This window comes from Callospermophilus lateralis, unplaced genomic scaffold (assembly GCF_048772815.1).
Source record: "Callospermophilus lateralis isolate mCalLat2 unplaced genomic scaffold, mCalLat2.hap1 Scaffold_63, whole genome shotgun sequence".
Taxonomy (NCBI): domain Eukaryota; kingdom Metazoa; phylum Chordata; class Mammalia; order Rodentia; family Sciuridae; genus Callospermophilus; species Callospermophilus lateralis.
The window spans coordinates 6,703,359-6,726,015 of record NW_027514713.1 but is presented as its reverse complement, the minus strand read 5'-3'; the positions used below and the strand labels follow the sequence as shown (position 1 = coordinate 6,726,015).

At 41.7% G+C, this 22,657-nt stretch overlaps 1 pseudogene; it reads left to right on the top strand.

The window, feature by feature from the left end:
• The window catches only part of LOC143389492 (semaphorin-4C-like), a 76,586-nt pseudogene that overhangs the window by 40,388 nt on the left and 13,541 nt on the right, over positions 1 to 22,657 (top strand).

Below are 22,657 nucleotides of genomic sequence, written 5' to 3'. Positions count from 1 at the left end.
TTAGTTTTAAAAAATAAATGGTTAATCAGTCTTTGATCATTGTTTTGATTTTTTTTTGTTGCTGTTGTTTAAATGTTTCTTATCATACTTTTAAAGCTGACAGAACTGATTGAATGTTGATTATCTTGAAAGTATTTTGAAGATAGCTTTACAATGGCCTGTAAATTGTGCATATATATGTAGATTGATACATATTCTTGATTTGAAAATATGGTATATTATTACTGGTTTTATACAAAATACTGAATAGTAAAATTGTATAATTACATAATTAAAAGTATTACGCCCCAAAATGGGAGTGGCATAAGTTGAGGAGTCTTCTGAAATGTTATTCAAAAACATAACCTGATTTTATTTTAAATAATAATCATTCATTTGTTATAATCATTAAGAAAATTTTTTACCTTTTCTCTCTCCAAAAAATTTCCATTCCTTCTTAAAAAGTAAATTTTCATTTTTATAGTTTTTATACCTTCCCTTATTATTGGGTAGTGATAAATAATTTATTCCCTGCTCCACTGAATATTCTAGGGTTTGATGAGAATACATTCTTGAAAGAAATGAAAATATCAAGTTATTCCACTTACTACACTGTGATGAATATGCTCCACAAATATATGAAATTTTACCAAGCTGGGGAAAATAGTCATAAGCAGTATGAAACAATTTCTGATAAATTAGAAAAGTGAGGAGAAAAACATATCAAATGTTAGAACATTAATTAAAATAGTCAAGATAAACATTTATATTCAAAATTTTAAAATTCCTCAAGAAAAAAAAAATTGGATAGGACCAAGAAAAATAAATGAGTCATTTGTATAGATACTTCTATTTGGTTAAAAGTTAAATTCTTATCAGATGTTTTCCAGAAAGGAATTGGAGGCAAACACACATAATATCACCAAGACCCTGAAACTTGGCTCATGACCTATCAGCAAAATTCATTGTAGTCTAACATTTTTGGAATAGTTAAAGAAATTTGCCTACAGTAAAAAATTTGCTAAAATGTAAAATTTGTTTAATGCAACTACAGACTTGTTATTCCCATGTCACTAGTGTTCTCTTTGATTCACGTGCTTACATTAACAAGAAAAAAATGAAGTTTTAAAACTCATTTAAAACAGTATATTCTGTCTGGGCATGGTGGTGCATACCTGTAATCCCAACAGCTTGGGAGGCTGAGACAGGAGGATCACAAATTCAAAGCCAGCCTCAGCAAAAGTGAGGTGCTAAGAAACTCAGTGAGACCCTCTCTCTAAAAAAAATACAAAACCAATATATTCCATCTTACTCCATTTTTTTCTAATTATTGAGAAAGTGGATATAGCATTTTAATATAACTCAGGATCTTTATGAAAATTACTAGATATTTTACTTATGTTGTTTCACCCAGTACATTTGTGAAAACTGCAATTTAAGAATAAACATTGAGGGCTGGAGATGTGGTTCAAGCGGTAGCGCGCTTAAGCGTGCGGCCCGGGTTCTATCCTTAGCACCACATACAAATAAAGATGTTATGTCTGCTGAAAAATAAAAAATAAATATTATAAAATTCTCTCTCTCTCTCTCTCTCTCTCTCTCTCTCTCTCTGTCTCTCTCTCTCTTTAAAAAAAAAGAATAAACATTGATGTTCAATTTTCTAAAGCTATCTTAAAACAAAGAGTATTGTGCCGATAGAAGTATGAGAATTTTCTCAGGGTTCATGGAGAGACTTACTAGGCAAGATATATTAGCTTTCTGATCTCCAAAAGACCCCAGGATTCATCAAAATTAATTTCAGTCAGCCACACTGCTTCATGTCTGCAATTGCAATAACTCTGGGGTGAGGCATGACTATTGCAAGTTCAAAGCAATGTTCAGCAACTTATTGAGGCTCTGAGCAACTTAGAAAGACCGTGTATCCAAATAAAAAGTAAAAAATGGGCTGAATATGTGGTTCAGTGCCTAAGTGCCCCTGGGTTCAATGCCTGTTACCAAAAAAAAATCAGTTTAAAACTACACTTAAGACACAACTATCTTCATCATTTCATCATAATTAGTTTCTTAACAAATAAACCTAACAAGTGATAACTATTTTTATTGTTCCACAGGAAATACTTGGCAGGAATTCTTCAGGAAAGAAAGGTCCTTATAAATATTGCAAGAAATCCTTTGATACAACATAGTTTCCCTCATAGAAGACAGGTAGAATTGTTTTATGTGTGACCAGAAAGCAATTGTTGAAGTGTCCCTTCCCACAATATACATTATAGAAAGAAAAAAATTTAAATGGTTAAAAACACCCTGTTGAAACTTTCTTTCTGTTATACAGCACACTTAATGTTTTTCAAGCTTTAAATATGAATAGGAGAAATCTTTTTGTGTGTGTGTCCTGCATTTTATAAGAAATTCTTTTAATACGATAATGATCTTACTTTATGGAAGGTAAAAATGTAATCGAAGACATCAAACATATATCTATTTCCTTCACTGAAGTGTATAAACAAAAAAAATAGGAGGTGACAGATTCAATCTGATGTAAGGCATAGTTCACTATGCCTTGCATCTGGCACTTGTAAGTGTTTCTGTTTTACTATTATTGTAATTGTCTCTGGATATCTTCTTTTATTGCCACCAAAATAAAACAAATAAATAAAAACAAAAACCCATAATACACTCCCACATACACACACATAGACCAAAAAAAAAAATTACCAAAAATTCTAATAAATTTAGGAAAGAAGTTGGATCAGAATAAACCAAAAGGTGAATGAAAGGAGAAAAACCATAAAATAAGCAGAAGACTGGGGGTAGGACGTGGCAGGGTAAGATTGGGAAAGAGACATAAATGTGCACTTAAGACACCTAAATGTCAATACCTGCTAAAACTGGGGATCCACAAAGCTCTCTGTGCTTCTGAAACAACCATGTATTGCTACTTGGTGAAGGAGCAGAGCCTAAAGTTCTCTGTAGAAACTACTCAGTCCTGATTGAGTGGTACAACAGGAGGCAGAAACAATACATGAAATAAGGGGCAGGACTTGTTCCAGAAGAAGTTCATTTCCAAACAGAGGCTTTATTTCCACACTGGCTGGACCTGCAAGCAGCAGCATGGCAACCCAATCCACATTTTTAGTAGTTCTATAATTGTTCACTCTAGAACTCCCTCAGCTTCTCTGTACATTTTAACATTTACATGATAAAAGTTGGAAAAATATGACTTTGAATTATCCAACAATTTTAACTATTATGCAAAGTTTAAATACTAAAAGGTCATACATTGTAAAAGAAATTCATATTCTTGAATATGGTGAAGACAGATACCTACAGAGAACAGAAACCACCAATTACTGGCCCACGGCTTTCCAAGTTTCTGAACTCTCTCACTTTCTGTACTCACTTGCCTGGGGATCAACAGTTCAACAGAGTGAGGGCAGTCCATGGACAGTGCTTTGAGCTGTGTTTATACTGTTTTCTTTCCAAATGTCTGTGATATTATGAGATTAATATTTTAAGAGGATAAAATTATATTTATAGTGTATGTTATATGTGTATGTCCAAGGCCCTGTGTTAAATCTCTGTCATCAAAAATGTAAAATAAAAACAGAAGAGAAATGGGCATGGTGGCACACACCTGTCATACCAGCATCTAAGAGGCTGAGGCAGGAGTATCATGAGTTCAAGGCCAGCCTCAGGAACTTATCGAGGCCCTAACCAATTCAGTGAGACCCTGTCCTGAATAAAATATTAAAAATGGCTGTGGATGAATCCTGAAACCTAGAAGTCACAAAGCTAATCTGAAGAAATGCTAAACCCAGGGGCTAAATGTTTGTAGACTATGTAACTCAGGAGGTACCTGAGGACCCAAGGTAAATCTGATAGGGATCCATGCCAGGGCTCAGGACAGGCAGTAGGACACTGTGCTGCTTCCAAGGAGTTTTCAGTTAGTGCAGAGTGCTTCAGCCCTGGCACTATTGATATTCTGGGCTGTCCCAGCTGTGGCATGTGCATTGCAGGAGGTTTAGCAGTGTCCCTGTTATCTACTCACTTGATGGTAGTAGCACCTCTGCATAATTGTGACAAGCAAAACATTGCCATGTGTCTCCCCACAGACAAATCAACTCTATCATGAATGACTGGCATAAGACAAAATATTGATAATCACTATTAACAAGAACTATAATATGCCAAGTAGTGAGAAACTTTAAAATTCTCATGGAAAGATAACATCCATGGAAATTTCTATATCCTGACAGGCACAGTGGTTTACACCTGTATTCCCAGCAATTTGGGAGTCTGAGGGAGGAGGATTGAAAGTTTGAAGCCAGCTTCATTAACTTAGTGAGACCCTAAGAAATTTAGCAATATCCTGTCTCTAAATAAAATATATAAAAGGACTGGAGATGTGGATCAGTGGATAAAATGCCCCCTGGGTTCATTTCCTGGTACAAAAAAAAAATAACTTGTGTTTCTTGCTGGTCACAGTGGTGCATACCTATAATCTTAGCATCTTGAGAGGCTGAGGCAATAGGGTGACACATTTCAGGCCAGCCTCAACAACTTGGGAAGACCCTGTCTCAAAATAATAATAATAAGAAGAAGAAGGAGAATCAGAATAGGCTGGGGATGCATCTCAGTGGTAGAGCACTTGCCTAGCATATGCAAGGCCCTGGGTTACACCCTCAATACTGAAAAAAAAATTACATATCCTAGGTGATACTTATAATCAGAAGGAAAATGATAAGCGATATCTATACTATTCCATGACTGTGAAACTGCTCCCAATTGTATTGTGATTCAAAGATGACCAAAATCTATCCAGCAGGATATTTTATTGAATGCTCACAATAGTCTTCCAAATAGTTATTATAGTATGTACTGAGTGGAAAATAAACCAGAATACCCAGAAACATTATTCCTTTCAATATTAAGATGCTGAGGTTGATGCTTAATGTCTCCAAGGCTCACGTCACCATCACCACCACCCACATCCACCAAAATAATACTATCTATGCAGGGGACACACATATGTATCAACTACCTACTGTTCTAAGGTCATCAAATTATTTAATGCACATAAATCCCTATGGTATCATTCCATTTTACAGAAGGATAAGAGAAATTAGAGATTTAGCCAAAGCTAATGTGTTATAAATTGGTAGGTGAGGGATTTTTCACAGCATCACAAAAGTGGTTCCTCTTTCCAGCTGCACACACAGGGAGAGAGACATTCAATCCTCATTATTAATAGTTTCTATCTGTGCAAATTTTCCTACCCACCAGATTTAATTTGTAACCTCAAAAATCAATGCTCTTGACACTTTCATGGTCCTTTATGAATACACACAGAACCATGAAAACTTTTAGCCACCAAGTGTGCATGTACCCACCTAGATCATGCCCCACCTTCTTATTATTTCATGGTCACTATCAACATCAAGCAGCATTGATGGTGCAGGACTGAGTTATGCAAAAGACATAAGACAGGCTACAATTGGGGGCATGTGAGATGACCATCAATAGATAAAGATGCCTGGGCATCACTGATGTGAGGCTAAAATACTGACATGACAGTCACGTTACCCAGAGTGAGAAAGATGTCAAACCCTTTCCAGCAGCTCTTTTTTTTTTTTTTTTTGGAGGGACCAGGGTAACCCGGGATTGAACTCAGGGGCACTTGACCACTGAGCCACATCCTCAGCACTATTTTGTATTTTTTTTAGAGACAGGGTCTCACTGGGATGCTTGGCACCTCACTAAGTTTCTGAGGTTGGCTTTGAACTTGTGATCCTCCTGCTTCAGCCTCCTGAGATGCTGGGATGACAGGCATGCACCACTGTGCCTGGTCTACCCTGTACACTTCAGGGTAAGAAACTATCACAGGTGAATCTGTAAGCAGCTGTGCACCCTTCAGAGGTGCAATAGCTCTACCCTTTGCTTCAGGCCACTATAACAGTCCACCATTAGGTAGAGATAAGCCCTGGACACCACTGCCCTTTTCTTCCTGACCATGTCCATCCTCCGTAGTGTATGCCAGATGGATAACACAACCCAGATTGATGTGGCAGAAATATCTACAATGATCCCACTGAGAGAACAAAATAGCAACAAAGAATGTGTCCTACATTGCAGCATCCTGATGGTTCACAGTGAGAAGAAATGCCATTTCTTTGCCTAGAATGACCAAAGGGAAAAATAATCTTCAAATTAAGACATTTTCATTTTAAAGGCACTGATCTACATTATTTGGTGACAAAAGGAGCACTCCTATGAAAAAGAGGGACCTAGGGGGTTGCTTGAAAAATAACTCAAAAGTGTACAGTTGCGGTGGAGTCTGAGTGTCTGAGTGATGGAGGGGGCTGGGAATGTGCTGGGGGGGTGGTGGTGCATACCTGTAATTCCAGCAGCTCAGGGGGCTGAGGGAGGAGGATGTCAACTTTGAGGCTAGTATCAGCAATATAGTGAGGCTTTAGGCAACTCAATGAGTCCCTATCTCAAAATAAAATACAAGAAAAGGGCTGAGGATGTGGCTCAGTTGTTAAACACCATTGGATTCAATCCCTGGTACAAGAATAAAATAAAATAAAATGGCTTGTATAGTGTAAACAATGTGATAAAGGCAAGTGTTTGGTTCCTCAGAATGTCACAGTGGCTGATTCCAGGGAGAAAATTAGCCATAAGGTAACACTTAAATATGCTTTTGGAGGCCCTTGTAGACTCCTGTATGAAGAGAGTGATGTATGCTTGGCACAGTCTGGGGAAAGAGGGATGCCTGTGGGAGAGAAGACACAGCCAGGGGAGTGTGTGGCTTTCAAGGGGTAATTCTGGACACTCAAAGGGAGTAAGGAACCTATTTCCCCGACCTACAGCTGCACCTGCTTGCAAATGGGACAGAGCAAGAGGATTTAGTCAAGTTTAGCTCTGATTTAGACTGTGCTCTTGTGTGACTTTTTCTAACTTAAGGAAACTTCAGTTTAGCAATGTTGAAATTTTGCTGAGAGGTGACAGTATAGTTTTGAGTCCACAGCATGAACCCTGAAGCCAGGCTGTGTGGGTCCCCATGGAAATTCTGTCACTAACAACTCATGTAACCTTGGGCTAGCTTCTTGAACTCTATGAACTTCAGTTTTCTCCTTTCAAAAGAGGTTCTATGCCAGGCATGGTGACACACCAGTAATCCCAGCAACTCTGGAGGCTTAGGCAGGAAGACTGCAAGTTCAAACCAGCTCAGCAACTTAGCAAGGCCCTAAGCAACTTACTTATCAAGACCCTGTCTTTAAATAAAATATAAAAAAGAGCTGGGGATGTGGCTCTGGTTATAAAAAAAAAAAAGAGCTGGGGATGTGGCTCTGTAGTTAAGTTCCCCAGGGTTCAATCCCTGGTACCAAAAAAAAGTTACAGTGATGTTTAAATGAACAAATATACCTAAACCACTTAGCACAGTACCCATCACACAAGGGTTATTAATTAGTTGTGTGAGTTTATAAGTTTGTACTGGCTCCAAAGAGTCATATGCTAACATGTCTACCCAATTCCAAACTGAGTGTTATCAGTCATTACAGCAATAATTTGTTATACGTTTATCAGCATATGGCACATCAAGAATTTTAATATGTAACTAACACAGACTAGTTTATGTCAATTCTTCGCTTTTCTATAGATGACATAAACATTTAGAGGTTGTTCCCTAATCCTCAACCCACTAACTAATACTCGTGCTCTTCAATCTACAATAAAAGGATGCCTATAGGAAGTTAAAAACATTGTATTAAAATGCATTCAATACACTTAACCCACCAAATATCAAATCTCAGCCTAGCTTGCCTTAAACAAACTCCAGTGGTGTGAGTCTGCTGCAGAGCAAAATCACTGATGCCATACCTCTTTTTGTTGCGAGGGGGTACTGGAGATTGAACTCAGGGGCGCTCAACCACTGAGGCACATCTCATCCCTATTTTTTATTTTATTTAGAGACAGAGTTGCGCTGAGTTGCTTAGGGCCTCGCCAAATTGGTAAAGCTAAACTTGAACTTGTGATATTCCTGCTTCAGCCTCCCAAACTGCTGGGATTACAGGTGCAGGCCTGCACCCCTGTGCCAAGCGCAGAGCTCAATTTATAACATAGTGTTGTAAGGCTCATGGAATTCACTGAATATTGAACTCAAAGTGAAAAAAAAAAAAAACAGAGTGGTTGCCAAGATCTGCTCTCACATCACTGTAAAGTTGAAATATTTTAAGTCAACCCATCATAAGGTGGGGGCCATCTCTATTTATGGAGTGCTATCAATCTGTCTAGCACAGACTCGCTCATTATGGGGCCAAATAACAATCTCCCTAACCTATTTCACAAAGATAAAGCCATGAGGAAGAATCAAACTCACGCCCACTCCCTTCTAATCAACCTCTGCTCATCTCTTAGTTTAAAGGAAGAGCAAGCAGAAATCTGTCACCAGCTAGCTGGGGAGCATTGCTTTCTCTGGAATCATGCTTAGTACCACCAAACTTTATCAGCTACTGTTTGTTTACTACCCCAGAAACCTCAGGTCTTTTCCCAGATAATGTGGATAAATACAGCCTGGCCCTGAGGCTGTATCATCTGCTGCTCTACCTGTACTCCTACTATATACAAACCTAGCAAAACCATCATGGACCATAGGAGGGGCACACAGAACCCCATTCATGATCTGAGTAAGAATGTATCAGGACTCCAGAGTAAAAATGTATCAGGACTCCAGAATGTTTCAAATTGCTTTTTCTACCACTTTCTACCACTGGGGGATATTCATTTCACCCTTTTTAGCTGTATCTTATGATGTAAGCTACTTGAAATTGTGCATGATACATTAATCACAATATCTAAGGATTATAGAGAATATATTCTTCTAAGCACTTTTTCTAACTCCTCTTTGCAACCTTGTGAAGTATGTTGGTAATACTCCACTTGACAGGAGGAAAATCTGAGCTTTAATACATTAATTTGTGGGCTGGCATTGTGGCTCAGTGGTAGAGTGCTTGCCTAGCACAAGTGAGGCACTGGGGTTCAATCCTCAGCACCGCATAAAAATACATAAACCAGATAATGATATTGAGTTCATCTCTAACTTAAAAACTATTTTAAAAAATGTCTCTAGTCAGACTCTAACTCACACAAATATGCACATCAAATGTCTCTGTGACTTAAAACTGCTTCCTAGCTGGGCATGCCTGTAATCCCAGCAGCTCAGGAGGCTGAGGCAGGAAGTTGGCAAGTTCAAAGCCAGCCTCAATAACTTAGCAAGGCCCTAAGCAAGTCAGGGAAAACCTGTCTCGAAATAAAATTAAAAAGAGACGGGGCTGGGATGTGGCTCAGTAGTTGAGTGCCACTGAGTTCAATCACAGGTACAAAAAAAAAAAAAAAAAAGAAAGAAAGAAAAAGGAAAAAAAAAAGAAAAAGAAAAAAGCTGTTTTCCAACTCCCTTCCTCTTATGTAGTGAAAAATTCCACATGTATTATAGATAACTTTTTTTCCACTTGAAAAGTGGCTGCAGCATCCTTCAGAGCAAAAGTACTTCATCTCCCCAAAAATGTGCAGGCATAAACTAGATTCACTAGGAATCTGTGCCTCAATGAAACCTGAGGGGGAATGTGATCATACTTTCCAATTCACAAAATGTTTTTTATGTCATCTGCACAGTCAAATGCAAAGAAAAAAACTGAGGATTATCCACACAACGGACAGCAGGCTTTAGTGTGAAAATCCCAGCTCCTATCCCTGCCCCTCCCCCAATAAAAATTTATGGCAAGAACTTACATCAGAAACTGCAAGATTCTTGCTGAAACTGTATATGCTAACCATGGACAAACTGTGAAAAGTGATGACATGTCTAACCATTTGCTTAAAAAATCACCAATCTTGTTTGTGTTTACCAGTGGCTAATCTGCAGGTTACATCAGTTGAGGTCACATTGACTTTATACACCCATGTGTAGAAGTGGAATTAAAAAGTTACATTTAGCTGGGTTCAGTGGTGCACCCCTGTAATCTCAGCAGCTCTGAAGGCTGAGGTAAGTGGATTGCAAGTTCAAAGCCAGCCTCAGCAACTTAGTGAGATCCTGTCTCTAAATAAAATAGAAAAAGGGATGGGGATATAGCTCAGTGGTTAACTGCCCTTGGGTTCAATTTCAGGTATAAAACAAAACAGAAAAAAACTTGTTTAAATATGTGGATTGATAAAATAAAAACAACAATCATTCTTCATCTTTGAAGAGTGGAGAATCCTTGTAAAAATGCTAAGCAGAGTGTTTGTGAGGGGTGAATAAGGGGATTTTCTGGCTTATCAGACCACAGTACAATTCTGCTCAGAAATTCATTTTACCAATTAATTAAGAGATGCTCAGATATTGTGAAAACAATTTCCTAGAAATGGATATCAGAGAAAACAGGTTTGTAGCTGTAACTCCACTCCACTTCTTTGAGGCACAAACTTCTGGTACATTTTCTCCAGGACAAGCACTACCTAGCATTCTAGCTTTTAACAAAATGATTCCAATTCTATTTATGACTATGGAATTATAGAAGAAGGGAATCAATAAATTTTAAGTAATATGCCAACAGGTCATGATCAAATATAATAAGTTCCTGTCTTCTATTTCAGTCTCAATTTATGTTAGGTTCTAAAAAAGTGTTTACAAATATTTGTTTCCAAGCCAAAGGGACATGACATAAGCCCCCCACCCCCAGCTCCATCTGTTGGTGGTAGACAGAGTCTTAGTTCTGTGGCAGGCTTGAAAATTTCTTTCTTTATAGGATTCATGATATTCTAATTGATATATTTCATTCAGGGTACCCTCCCCTTGCATCCCTTCAACTCTCCCTCTTACCCCTTTGTCTATGCTACAGTTATGGTATATGCAGTTTCAAATATACCACAACAAAACCCACTATTCTATAAAATTAGTGTACTCAAAAAATCCCCCCTTTACAGGGGATTGAACCCAGGGACACTTAACCACTGACCCACATTCCCAGCCCTTTTTCATATTTTATTTAGCATCAGGGTCTCACTGAGTTGCTTAGGGCCTTGCTTTTGCTGAGGCTGGCTTTGATCTTGCAATCCTCCTGCCTCAGCCTTTAGAGGCACTAGGATTACAGGTATGCACAACCACGCCTGACTTGGAACTATAGTTTTTAGGAGAGGGGTCAAGGTACTAGAGTGCATGTTACAAGAGCAGCCCCTTGTTCTTCTTTTGCTGACATACTTCAGTGTGCTTTCATTTCTAGCAGCCCTTACTTCCAAGGCTTTATGGAATCAGCCAGGGTTTGAAGAAGCCATTACCTAAAGTCACCACCAAAAGGGAAAGGAAAACAAATTCCAGTGTACTCTTTGCATTCCCAGGATTATCCCTTGCTCTGTTCCATGTGTTCTCTGGCTGAAAGGCTGCCCACAGAGCAACCTGCTTTATAATTCAGAGACTGGGGAGGCTTCAAGTTGCAAGTCACATATTAACAAAGAGGATTCATCTCATCACTGCAGCCCAACAGATGCACACAAACTTCATACTTACTGCAGATTCTATAAGTGTGCTCCCAATTTGCTTTTTTGCTATTGGTGCCTAATGGAGAGTAGAAATAATGCCACTAATATTCTAGGGTCACACTACCTAAGGATTCAAGCAGGCTGCTGGGCTCCATCTCCAATGATAAAAGGATGGGAAATAAGGAGGAGAGAAACATTCTGAGCCTGTGCTGTCTGATCTCTGCCACAAAACTTCAACCCTGCCATCAGCTGCAAACACGTATGGGCACTGGAGATCCAGTGAGATACTGTGATATTCATTTACTTGTGTGTGGGAAGGGTGGAAGAAAAGCTACACATATTTGGAGTTTCAACAATAATTTAAAAAGTGGTATGACATCCTTGGAAAAAGAACTCCTTGCCTCTAAACTTAAAAGACATGGGAAGACACTTGCTTAGAATAAATCAATTTGGATGGATACAGCCACTCTGGAAAGCAATATGGAGATTCCTCAGAAATCTTGGAATGCAATCACCATTTGACCCAATTAAACCACATGGTATCTCATCAAATAGTGTGCCCCCAGGCCTTCCCAACCCCCATCAGGATCAGCAAGCTCTCTCTTCCCTTCTATGGCACTTACTGGATTAGGCCATGATGAAGTACTATGGGACTCCCCCCAAACATACCCATGTACTTGAGCTTAAACACAGGGACACTCTATGAGCTGCATTCCCAGTGCCTTTTCAAACTTTATTTACATACAAGTTCTTACTACATTGCAAAGGCTGGCCTTCAATTTGTAATACTTCTGCCTCAGCCTCCTGAGTGACTTGGAAGACAAGTGCCAGGGCTCCTTGCTGGTGGCTAGGGGCTTCTGTCCTCTACTGAAAGAAGCTTCCGGAGGATGAGAATCAAGATTTCCCACAGGGTATCATCCTTCTCTGCATCTACTTATGACATTACCATATTCCTTGTCCACTAGATCTTCTGGGAGGCACCAGCTGAGAAGAAGATCGAGTGTACTGAGAAAGGGAAGAGCAACCATGTGGATGCTCAGGCACTGCTGGCCTCCTGGGCCTCACAGGGCACTGTTCCCTGGAGTACTGTCATAGGAGGGCAGACCTCTCTTTAGCCTCAGCACTAGTGGCCCTCACCTAGGGGTCTCACTGACTGATCCCTTTATCCCCAAGATGGAGTGTTTCAACTGCATCTGCTTCCTGCAGCCTTACAACACCTCCCACCTGTATGTCTGTGGTACCTACGCCTTTTAGCCCAAGTGCACCTACATTGTGAGTGCTGCCCCACCCTGGCTGCCTGCCACCCTGGCCTCCAGTATGGGGTCCTGCCCTCATGCTCATCCTCCTGACTGGCTCCCTCTGCCTCTGGAACATGCTCACCTTCACTTTGGAGCATGAAGATTTTTGATGATGGGAAGGGGAATTGTCCCTATAACCCAGCTAAGGGCCACACTGGCCTTCTTGTAGGTGAGTGGATGTGCCTGTTTTGGGTGAGTCCCTTGGAACTTGACACACTCTGGGGTGTCTACACCTTGTTTATGGCCTGACTATCCTTCCATTTCCCACAGATGGTGAGTTGTACTCAGCCACCCTCAATAACTTCCTGGGCACCCAGCCTGTCATCCTCCAGAACATGGGGCCCTATCACCCCATGAAGGCAGAGTACAAGGCCTCATGGCTCAACAGTGAGCAGGGAGAAGGACTGGGGAAGCCCAGGGTGGGAAACCTGTGAGGTCCTTGTCACCTCATGACTGAACCTCCTTGCCTTGCTGCAGGGCCCCACTTCATTGCCTCTGCCTATGTCCCTGAGAGTGTGGGGAGCATCACAGGGGATGACGACAAGGTGTACTTCTTCAGTGAAAGGGTGGTGGAATATGACTGCTGTACCAAACAGCTGCTGGCCCAAGTTGCCCATGTCTGCAAGACATTGAGCCCCCAGCATGAGCCCTGGGAACCCTGTGGGCTGGGCAGCAGCTGACCCACTGCATCCCCTTGATATCTGCCAGAGTGACATAGCCGGTGCACACACACTGCAGAAGAAGTGGACCAAATTCCTGAAGTCACAGCTGGGGTGCTCAGTGCCCAACCAGCAGCTCTATTTCAACCAGCTACAGGCTGTGCATACCCTGCAGGGTGCCTCCTGGAACAAGACCACCTTCTTTGGTGTATTTCATATGTGATGGTGAGTTGGGCAGGAATGCTGGGGTGGGGATGAGCAGGTGTTCAGGTCAAGGGCAGTATGTGGGTGGGAGGGCCTGAACCATGCTGTCCTATAGGGACATCCAAGTGGTCAGTGTCTGGAACACTGAGTACTTGCCCCTTTTAAAGGCCCCTGGGGAAAGAAGGCAAGGCCCTGCCTGGTGGCACCTTAGATCTGCCTGCTGGTATATTCTTCTGCCCATGAGCATTTTCTGCTGATCCCTACATTCCTGCAATCTCTGGAGCTGGGGTGAGATGTTAAGGTGGACATTGGACCTGACCCTTGAGATCCCTCTCTCATTGCAACAGGGGTAATGTGGACCTTGACTCAGTCTGTGAGTACCAGTTGGAAGAGATCCAGTGGGTGTTCCAAGGTCTCTACAAGGAGGGGGACATGGTGGGGAATCAGAAGGACAGGCCCAGAGCACCACTGGGGACTAGGCAGAAACCAACCCTGGGTTGTTTGAGGAAGTGCAGAAGTGGGGTAAATACACTGACCCAGTACCCAGCCCCCAGCCTGGTTCACTGAGTCCTTTGGGCAGGAAGTGTTCCCTGTCAGTTCCAGTGGCCTCCCACCAGCTGATAGCTCCCCTGTCCATACCCCTACCCCCACAAGTGCATCAACAAATGGCACCATCACCATGGTCACACCAGTTCTCTGGAGCTGGCTGACAGAACCTTCATCTTCATCAAGAAGCACCCACTGATGGACAAGCAGGTAGAGCCTTCATGGGGCCAGCCCCTGCTCATGAAAACACCAACTTCACCCACCTGGTGGCTGACCAATTTACAGGATTTGACAAAGCCACCTATACACTGCTGTTCACTGGCACAGGTAGGTAAGCTCTTGGGTGTGCCTGGGGCTGGGAGACACCCAAGAGCCTCATTCCCTGTCATTGACACTCCCTTCTCCAGACTTTTCCAGGAGATGGCTGGCTGCTCAAGGCTGTGATCCTGAGGCCTGGGGTCCACCTGATTGAGGAACTGCAAGTGTTTGATAAGGAAACTGTGGAAAGCCTTGTGCTGTCACCAAGCAAGGTAGCTAATTAGACTCCATGCACTGCCATTGCACCCATTCCACCATCCCCAAATCAGGTTGGCATGGTTGGCCAGTTCAGCACACCTAAGTAAGCTCAGGGCAAGCCTGGGAAGTCAGGGTGTGTGCGGACAGGATTGGCACTCCACAGGAGCATTATGTATACCCTGGTCCCTGCAGGGCTGCATTCCCAGAATTAGTCCTGGAGAAAACTCATGTTTTTTTTTAGACACCTCTATGTGGGTCCAGGACTCTGCTTACAGCCTCCTCTCTGATCCTCTCCATACTCGCCAGACTTCCCCAGCTTTGACATGTTTATGGTGCCTTCCCAGCGTTGGTTTCTGCCTAGTCCCCAGTGGTGCTCTGGGCCTGATCCGCTGATTCCCCACCATGTCCCCTGAAGTGTTGTCTTTTTCCTTAACCCTCATACACATTTGCAGCATCCTCTGGATGATGATTTGTTTGCCTTTTGCAGCTATTATCACTTAAAATTTTTTCCCAGCACATGGAGTAATAGCAGAAAGAATATGGGGTTGTGTAAACACTCAGATTGGCAGTTACCATTCAAACAGAGAACACCTTATGCTGTGCTGGTGCTATTGTGAGAGCCAAGGGCACTGAAGGAAAATGTTTCATGTCTTCTGTGTGTATTGCCTCCCTGTTTTCTTGAGACTTGCACCTTTCTTTGCAGTGCTGTCTTCTGCCTCTTCTTCATATGGGCACCTCTCATGCTTGTGCTCCTTGGAGTCTGAGCAGCCCTGGGATGCATGTGGCCCTACCAACCCTCTCACTCCTCTTCTCCCAGAGAAGCTGCTCTTTGCTGGCTCCTGCTCTCAGTTGGTCCAGCTGCCCCTGGCAGACTCTGTGAAGTACCACATCTGTGCAGACTGTGTCCTTGCGCAGGACTCCTACTCTGCCTGGAGCGTCAACACTAGTCACCGTTTGTCTGTGGCCAGCTACTCTGGGTGAGCTGGGTTCTGCAAGGGCTGGGACCAGGAAGGTGTGTGGATACGGTGGTTGGAACCACGCCTCTGATACCCCTTTTCTCTGCCAGATCTCTACTTGTTCAGAACATGGGGATCTCAGATACCATAGGCTTTTGTGACCTTCAAGAAACTAAGAAAGGTAAGCTTTTTTGTGTTCCCCTTCCCCTCCAAATGGACCATGGTCCGCAGGTGGATTTTCCACATCACACCTCCCTGGCCCTTGGTCTCTTGCACTGACTCTGCTACCTTCCCTCTCTGTTGCTACAGTCAGGTGAATGCTGAAAAACATCACAATGGTAGTGGGCACAGACTTGGTACTTCCCTGTCCCTCTCCTCCAAGTTGGCCTATGCCCGCTGGATCTTTGAGGGCCAGGACCTACCTGCAGACCAGCCAGGCTCCATCCACTATGATGCCCGTCTCCAAGCCCTGGTGGTGATGACTGCCCAATATCACCATGCTGGTGCCTACAACTGCTTTTTAGAGGAGTAGGGGACATGGCTGGCTGTTGAGGGGTATCTTGTGGCTGTGATAGTGGGCCCCTCAGTGACCTGGAGGTTCAGGCCCCCATGGAATACCTATGGCTTATGTGGCTGGCTGTGGTTGCCCTGGGGGCTCTGTGCCTGGTGTTACTGGTTTCCTCTGGTTTGGTCACTTTGCCAGCGGCTTCAGGAAATCTGGAAAAAGATATCAAGGCAGCAGAGAGGACCCTGTTGTACCCACTGGAGTTGCTCAAACATCACATCAGTCCCCTTTCCAGCTCAGAAACAGAAGAGTAATTTTGAGATCCTGTTGGATATAGTAATTGGATGGTCCCCTCTAGATTGTGCCTGGACACGCTGGGGCCAGCTTGGAGTTGGGTCCCTATCTGCACCTCCTGGCAACCCAGGCCAGCCCCTGCCTTCTTGAACACCTCTTTCTAGGGCCCTCAGGAGCGGGCCTAAGGGCCTGTGATATTGTTTAGAGACACTTTTGGTTGTTAAAATGGCAGGTGTTGTCTACATCCTTTCATGCTCAGGTCAGCTCCCACCCTAAGGACTGTTCTGCCTCAGAAGTTCAGTTGTGCTGATGTTGAGAAAGAAAACTTGCCCTGTCCAAAGCAGGGCCCTTCCCCTCCAGGTTGCTCTGACACACCTCTCATCTTGCTCTCCTCAGAACACTGTTGTCACTTGACTCCATTTTGTTTCTTTGTTTATGTATTTTCTAATTCCACAATGATAAAGATCTTTTTCATTTGTATTGTGTGAATTATTCCTCCTTCAAATGATACCTTTTCTCTGGGGTCATTTTGCTTTATTCAGATGTATTATTTTTTGTACTGGGGACTGAATCCAGGGTTGCCACATCCCAAGCCCTTTTTTTATATTTTACTTACAGACAGCATCTCCCTGAATTCCTTAAAGCCTCACTAAGTTGCTGAAATTGTCCTTGAACTTGCGATCCTCTGCTATCAGCCTCCAGAGCTACTTGGATTACTGGTGTGCACCAAAATATGTGGTTTAATTGTTTAATAACAGCTTAATAGTTTTTTTTTTCAGGGAGAAAGCTGGCCTTTCCTGCCCCTACTCTAGTTATAGTTTAACTAGTCATAAATCTCTAGAATGACAGGTTGTTGTTGTTGTTGTTGTTCAGTCCTTTGGAAATCTCTTTTATCTGCTTGTGTCTGCAGCAGTTGTTAAATCTTCTGTTAATCTGATTATTGATCTTTGATGCATAATGTTCTTTTGGGTTTCTTTTAGATGTTCTCTTTTTTATTTATATTTTAATTATTGTTATTTTATTTTTGGTTTTTGGTACTGGGGATTGAACCCTGGGACACTCTAACCCTGAGCTACATTTCCAGAATTTTTATTTTTTATATGGAGTCAGGTTCTCACTAGGTTGGTTAGGGCCTTACTAAGCTGCTGAAGCAGGCTTTGATCTCCAGATCTTCTTGCCTCACTCTGAGTCATTGGGATTACAGGCATTCACCACCACACTCAACTTAGATTATAACTTTTAAAAATTAGTATATTGTAAATATTCATAATCATAGGATTCATTATGCCACATCTGTGCATGCCCATAATTTGGTCAATCTTGTATATAATATTCTTAACTTGGGATTTTTTTCTCCCTGGGTTTAATGTAGATTTCAGTCCTATAACTCCAAGTTGATAAGTCAGTGTGTCTGATTTTGTGAGGGAGTTTCTGCTGCTTTTATTGTCTTTGTACATCTATTCAAATGGTCCCTTTTCTCACTTTTATGTTTTGTTCATTTGTTACCTTATCAGGGAGGCCATCCCTGCCCACTGCAGTATAGCCCTTCACTGACTTCAGAGCACCTAGCACCACCATAATTATACATACACACATACAGTTTATGCACACAGATATATTTCAGACTAAGCATATATTTATGTATAAGATACACACATATGCATTATTCTTACCTTTCCATAAGCTCCATGTAAGCTCCATATAGTATCATGCTGGCCTGTAATCTCAGTGACTCCAGAGTCTCAGTGGGAAGATTGCATGCTCCAAGACAACTTGGACAATTTAGTGAGGCCCTGTCTCACAAAACAAAAAGGGCTGAGGAGTAGTTCAGTAGAAGCACACCCCTGAGTTTATTACATTAAACAAGTTTCTTTAATTTTTCAAATTATTATTTGCCCAAATCTACGAGTTGGAGGTAAATATTGATATTTAGTATTTTATACTCATTTGGGAAGATAATTCTTGACTCTTATAAGTCAGAAGAAAAAAACCAAGCTTAGCTTTTCAAAAATTGGTTACCCTGACAAAAATAAAATTCTAAACTTGCACTTGCTTCCATTCCCTGAATAATATAAAAGAATTGATTTTACAAGAACTACAAGAAACCTGAAATTCCTTGAAGCACCAGTTTAACAAATTTATCCCCACAATAATTCTGAAAATCTTTATTTAATTAAGGCAAATAATTGTGTCTTGTCAAATGGGAATATTGGACCTCTGTTTGTTTATTGTTTTATATTCCAAGGGGCTTCCCAGAAATGTACCAATTTAAAATCTTGTTAATTAGCCATTATTTAATGAGATTAACTATCATTATTTTGGAATACTAAGTATAGTGAAAATAATAGCTAAAGAATATAACTATGCTAAGCAATCAATAACTTGGTTTATTTATCCTAACAACAATGCAAATTTTATAAAGAAAGACAAGAATTAAAAAAAAAAAAAACAATGTTTGTCTGTTTGTTTTCCACAGATACATCGCCATGTATCCATGGAACACAATGCTGGTTAGTGTTCAAAACATTTATTGAATGATTGATTGATGGATATAAATAAATCTAATCATATGGAGGACCTATTTCCTCAACATTATTGTTAATTTCCTCCAGGTTCCATTGGGAACATAGGTGCTGCTCATTATTCCTAAAGAAATTGAGATAGAGAACTGGTTAGAAGAAGATATTCATATCTTCTGAATTTACTGCAAAATAGTTTCACTGATTTACAATAGCTATATAGTGGATGAATAAAGGTATGGAAAGAAATGTTACTTGCTGAGAATGATTAACTCAAGGTGCCTTTCTTTGTTTGGGGCCAAGCTCCAGATAAGACATTTACTTTCCTCAACTAAAAGTACCATGAGGTTTTTTCCAAAAATATAATTTATGAAGTGAATAACTTATAATTTATCAGAGTTCATATTTATCTTAAATATGTATTCAAATTTACTTCAGTCCAATCAGTATGAAACAACTAAAACTTTCACTAATTATGTGCAGATAAAATAGCCAACTAGTTGATATTTTTAATCAATAAACTCCTTGGGTATAGTTACCTATTCTTTGTAAATTTTTATTTCAATGAAAAAATTATTATTTCAAATAATAATTTCAATAAAATAATTTACCAAAAAAGTACATACAGATCCGCAATCACTTATACTAAATAAACATTGGAAACAAGATATACTCCATAACTTTGTGTCAAAACACAAGTGATACCAAATTGACCTGAAGCAATTTACAGTTCTTATATAACTCATTTTCAACCCCCAGCCTTATGTTGCAGCTCCACCTACCGGAGTGTGTCTTCCCCACCACACTGGGCAGGAGCTAGTGCTGACAGTTAGGGCACCATCATATTTGCAGAATGCTTTATACCTGATCTGCCTCCACTCATGTGTTTCATGCCTTTTCCCTGTCCCCACAGAAACTGCAGGTCAAGAAAGAGTATAGAGCCACCTTCAGTGAGATCAGTAAATCAGGGTACTGGCTGCTGTCAGAGATGGAACTGCAGGTGTTACTCATCATTACCAAGTGCTTTGAGGACATGAAGGTGGCTGCTTAAACTGTGGATATCAAGAATGTGGGTGCCTGAGTAGGCCAATGAATGGGCACTGTGGGAATCTCCCAAACTAGGTAGGGCCTTGCCCCTGACTGCCCACCCACTGTTCCTTCCCCCAGGACACCCAGATTCTCATTGAGGTGCACAAGTCAAGTTATGCCCGCCCTGGTGATGTGGAATTTGAGGACTTCAGCCAGCCTGTGATCTGTGCACACTCAGAAAATGGCCTGGACACCTGCTCAGATGGAGAGCCTAAGTTCCAGGGCCCTGGCCATAATTGTGCCAAGCGCTGGCCTTTTGGCAAGAAGAGCAAGGTGGGGGCCCAGAATGTTGTGTGAGAAGACACTGAGTGGGGACAGCTGAGGCCCTAATGAGTTGAGCCCAGCCACAGGAATGCTGAGTCCTGGGCCATACTTTTCCTCTTTGTTACATTCCTGGGCTGGAGGGAAGGAAGGCAAGTCAGCAGCACATTGGCCTGGGAGTCCCCTGAGACTGAGGAGGGCAGGATGTTGTCCTGTGGCATCTGTCTGCTGATGCTTGGGATGCTGAGAGAAGATCTGCTGGTGGAATTCGTGCTGGACTGACAGTTTGTGTTCCTGTCTTTTAGGAGTGCCGCTAACCCCAGATCTCTATCCATCTGATGGATCCTTATGCTCTATAGTTTTGGTATTTTTTGTTTGTTTGTATGTTTTCAGCATCAGACGTAAACCCTAACACCACCGGTTTATATCTTGGACAGCTCCTGACTCCCTAGTATGCCTTAGACACCTCCCACTGACACCAGCCATTCTGGTCTTTAGCCCTCTCCTCCTAAGCTGTAACCCCTGACCTTTCCTGCCTTCCACAGCCCTCTATGAGTGGCATGCCACTTTGGCCTGTGTCTGAAGACTTTCTTCATGCAAATGCCTCCTGTACCTCCTTCTAAACTGAGTCCAGAAAGCCCAGTGGACTATAGCATCCCTGTTCCTGCCCCTAGACCTAATAGTCAAGGGATGTAGGAGATGGGGTAGAGAGAGGTGTGACCTCTTTCTCTGAGTCTAATGTCCTCCTTGTTACCTATCAGATTTTGTGTTGCCCTTACATGTATTTTCTGTGTGATTATGCATCTTGATTTGGGATATTATTACTATTTTTTATTTCTTTTTTGCTTTTGCTTCTCTGCATCCATACTTATGTTCATCCTTCTGTCCATCTTCATTTTCTGCCCTTGCCTCCTCCTTGCCTGTCCCCTCCTGGACCCAGCTGGTAGTCACGCCCCCCCAACCCTCTTCCCCCTAGAGGGTGTCATGTCCTTGGCCTTGCCTAATGGGTTCCCTTACCAGCTATGTCTATGATCCCTTGGTCTTATTGAGTGAGATCAGTAAGTCAGTCAATCTGTGGCTATCATCCTTCCAGATCCTTCCAGAAGGCCATGGGGATAAGTGAGGACTGTGGGAGGAGGGATGGCACTGGCCCTCCCATCAGCAAGGTGGTGGACCGTAGGCTTGCTTCCTGCAGCCAGCTGGGTCCCACTCCTTCTTCACTCTGTCTATGACCTTGCTCCCAAGATATTTGGAAGGGGAGGAAGGTGGACTTGAATCTTCAGGAGTGTGCAGCGCCTGGAAGCTTTAGCTTCAGAATCCCAGACTCAACCCTCTCTTTCCTTTGCAGACTGTGGCTTCAGAGGATTTTAGCCACTTGCCCCAGGAACAGCAGAGAAAGAGGCTCCAGTATCAGTTAGAAGAACACAACCAGGAGCTGAAGAAGAGGTGAATCAGCGGTAGGGCCTGGCAGAGGGGCCAGGCAGGGGACTGAAAAGTGCCATTGGGTCATATTTAAAAGAATGTTGTGCTCATCAGTAGAGTGCTTGCCTAGCACAGAAAAAAAGTAACCATAAAATATTTACACTCAAATGCACCCAAAAATGTCACAGAGACACCAGCAGGGAGGTTTTATAGGTGATTCTTCATACGCCTGGAGGGAACTGTTGCTTTCGCTCCCATGCAAGGATTTCTAGCAAACAGAGTGAAAGCTGACAGCTTATTTAGAAGGCTGGGAAACCTGGGTTCCCAAATCAGTGAGCAAGAATTCAAGTCAATGGAATTATGGTCTCATTTTTCCTCACTTCTGGTTTTAGATACAAAATCCTGACAAGAAAATTTAATGATTTACTACAAAACAATACATGGCATGGTGGTGTTAGTTGGGTGTCACAGAACTGTATGCTTCATAGTAATCACAAGAGGAAATTTTGTGTTATGTCTCCTTCACCAGAATAGGAAAAGGTTATTTTTTAAAGAAAAAAATACATAATCAATTGGGCATTATCCCAACAATGCAAACATGGTTCAATATCAAGAAGCCTTACAGTCTAATCCATCACATTAGAGAGCTAAAAGGAAATAAAAGCATATGGCTAACTATTTAATAATTCAAACATTTAAATATTAAAAATAAAAATCTGCCAGGTTAAAAAGAAAATCTATTTTGGATATTGAAAAACTATCTATTTAGATAGAAAAACTATCTATTTTGGATATTGATTATATCAGTATAATTTCAAGGACTATAACACACACACTCATAACAAATATTATTATTAGTGGCACAGAATGTTAACTTGAGGCAGCTCTGCTCATG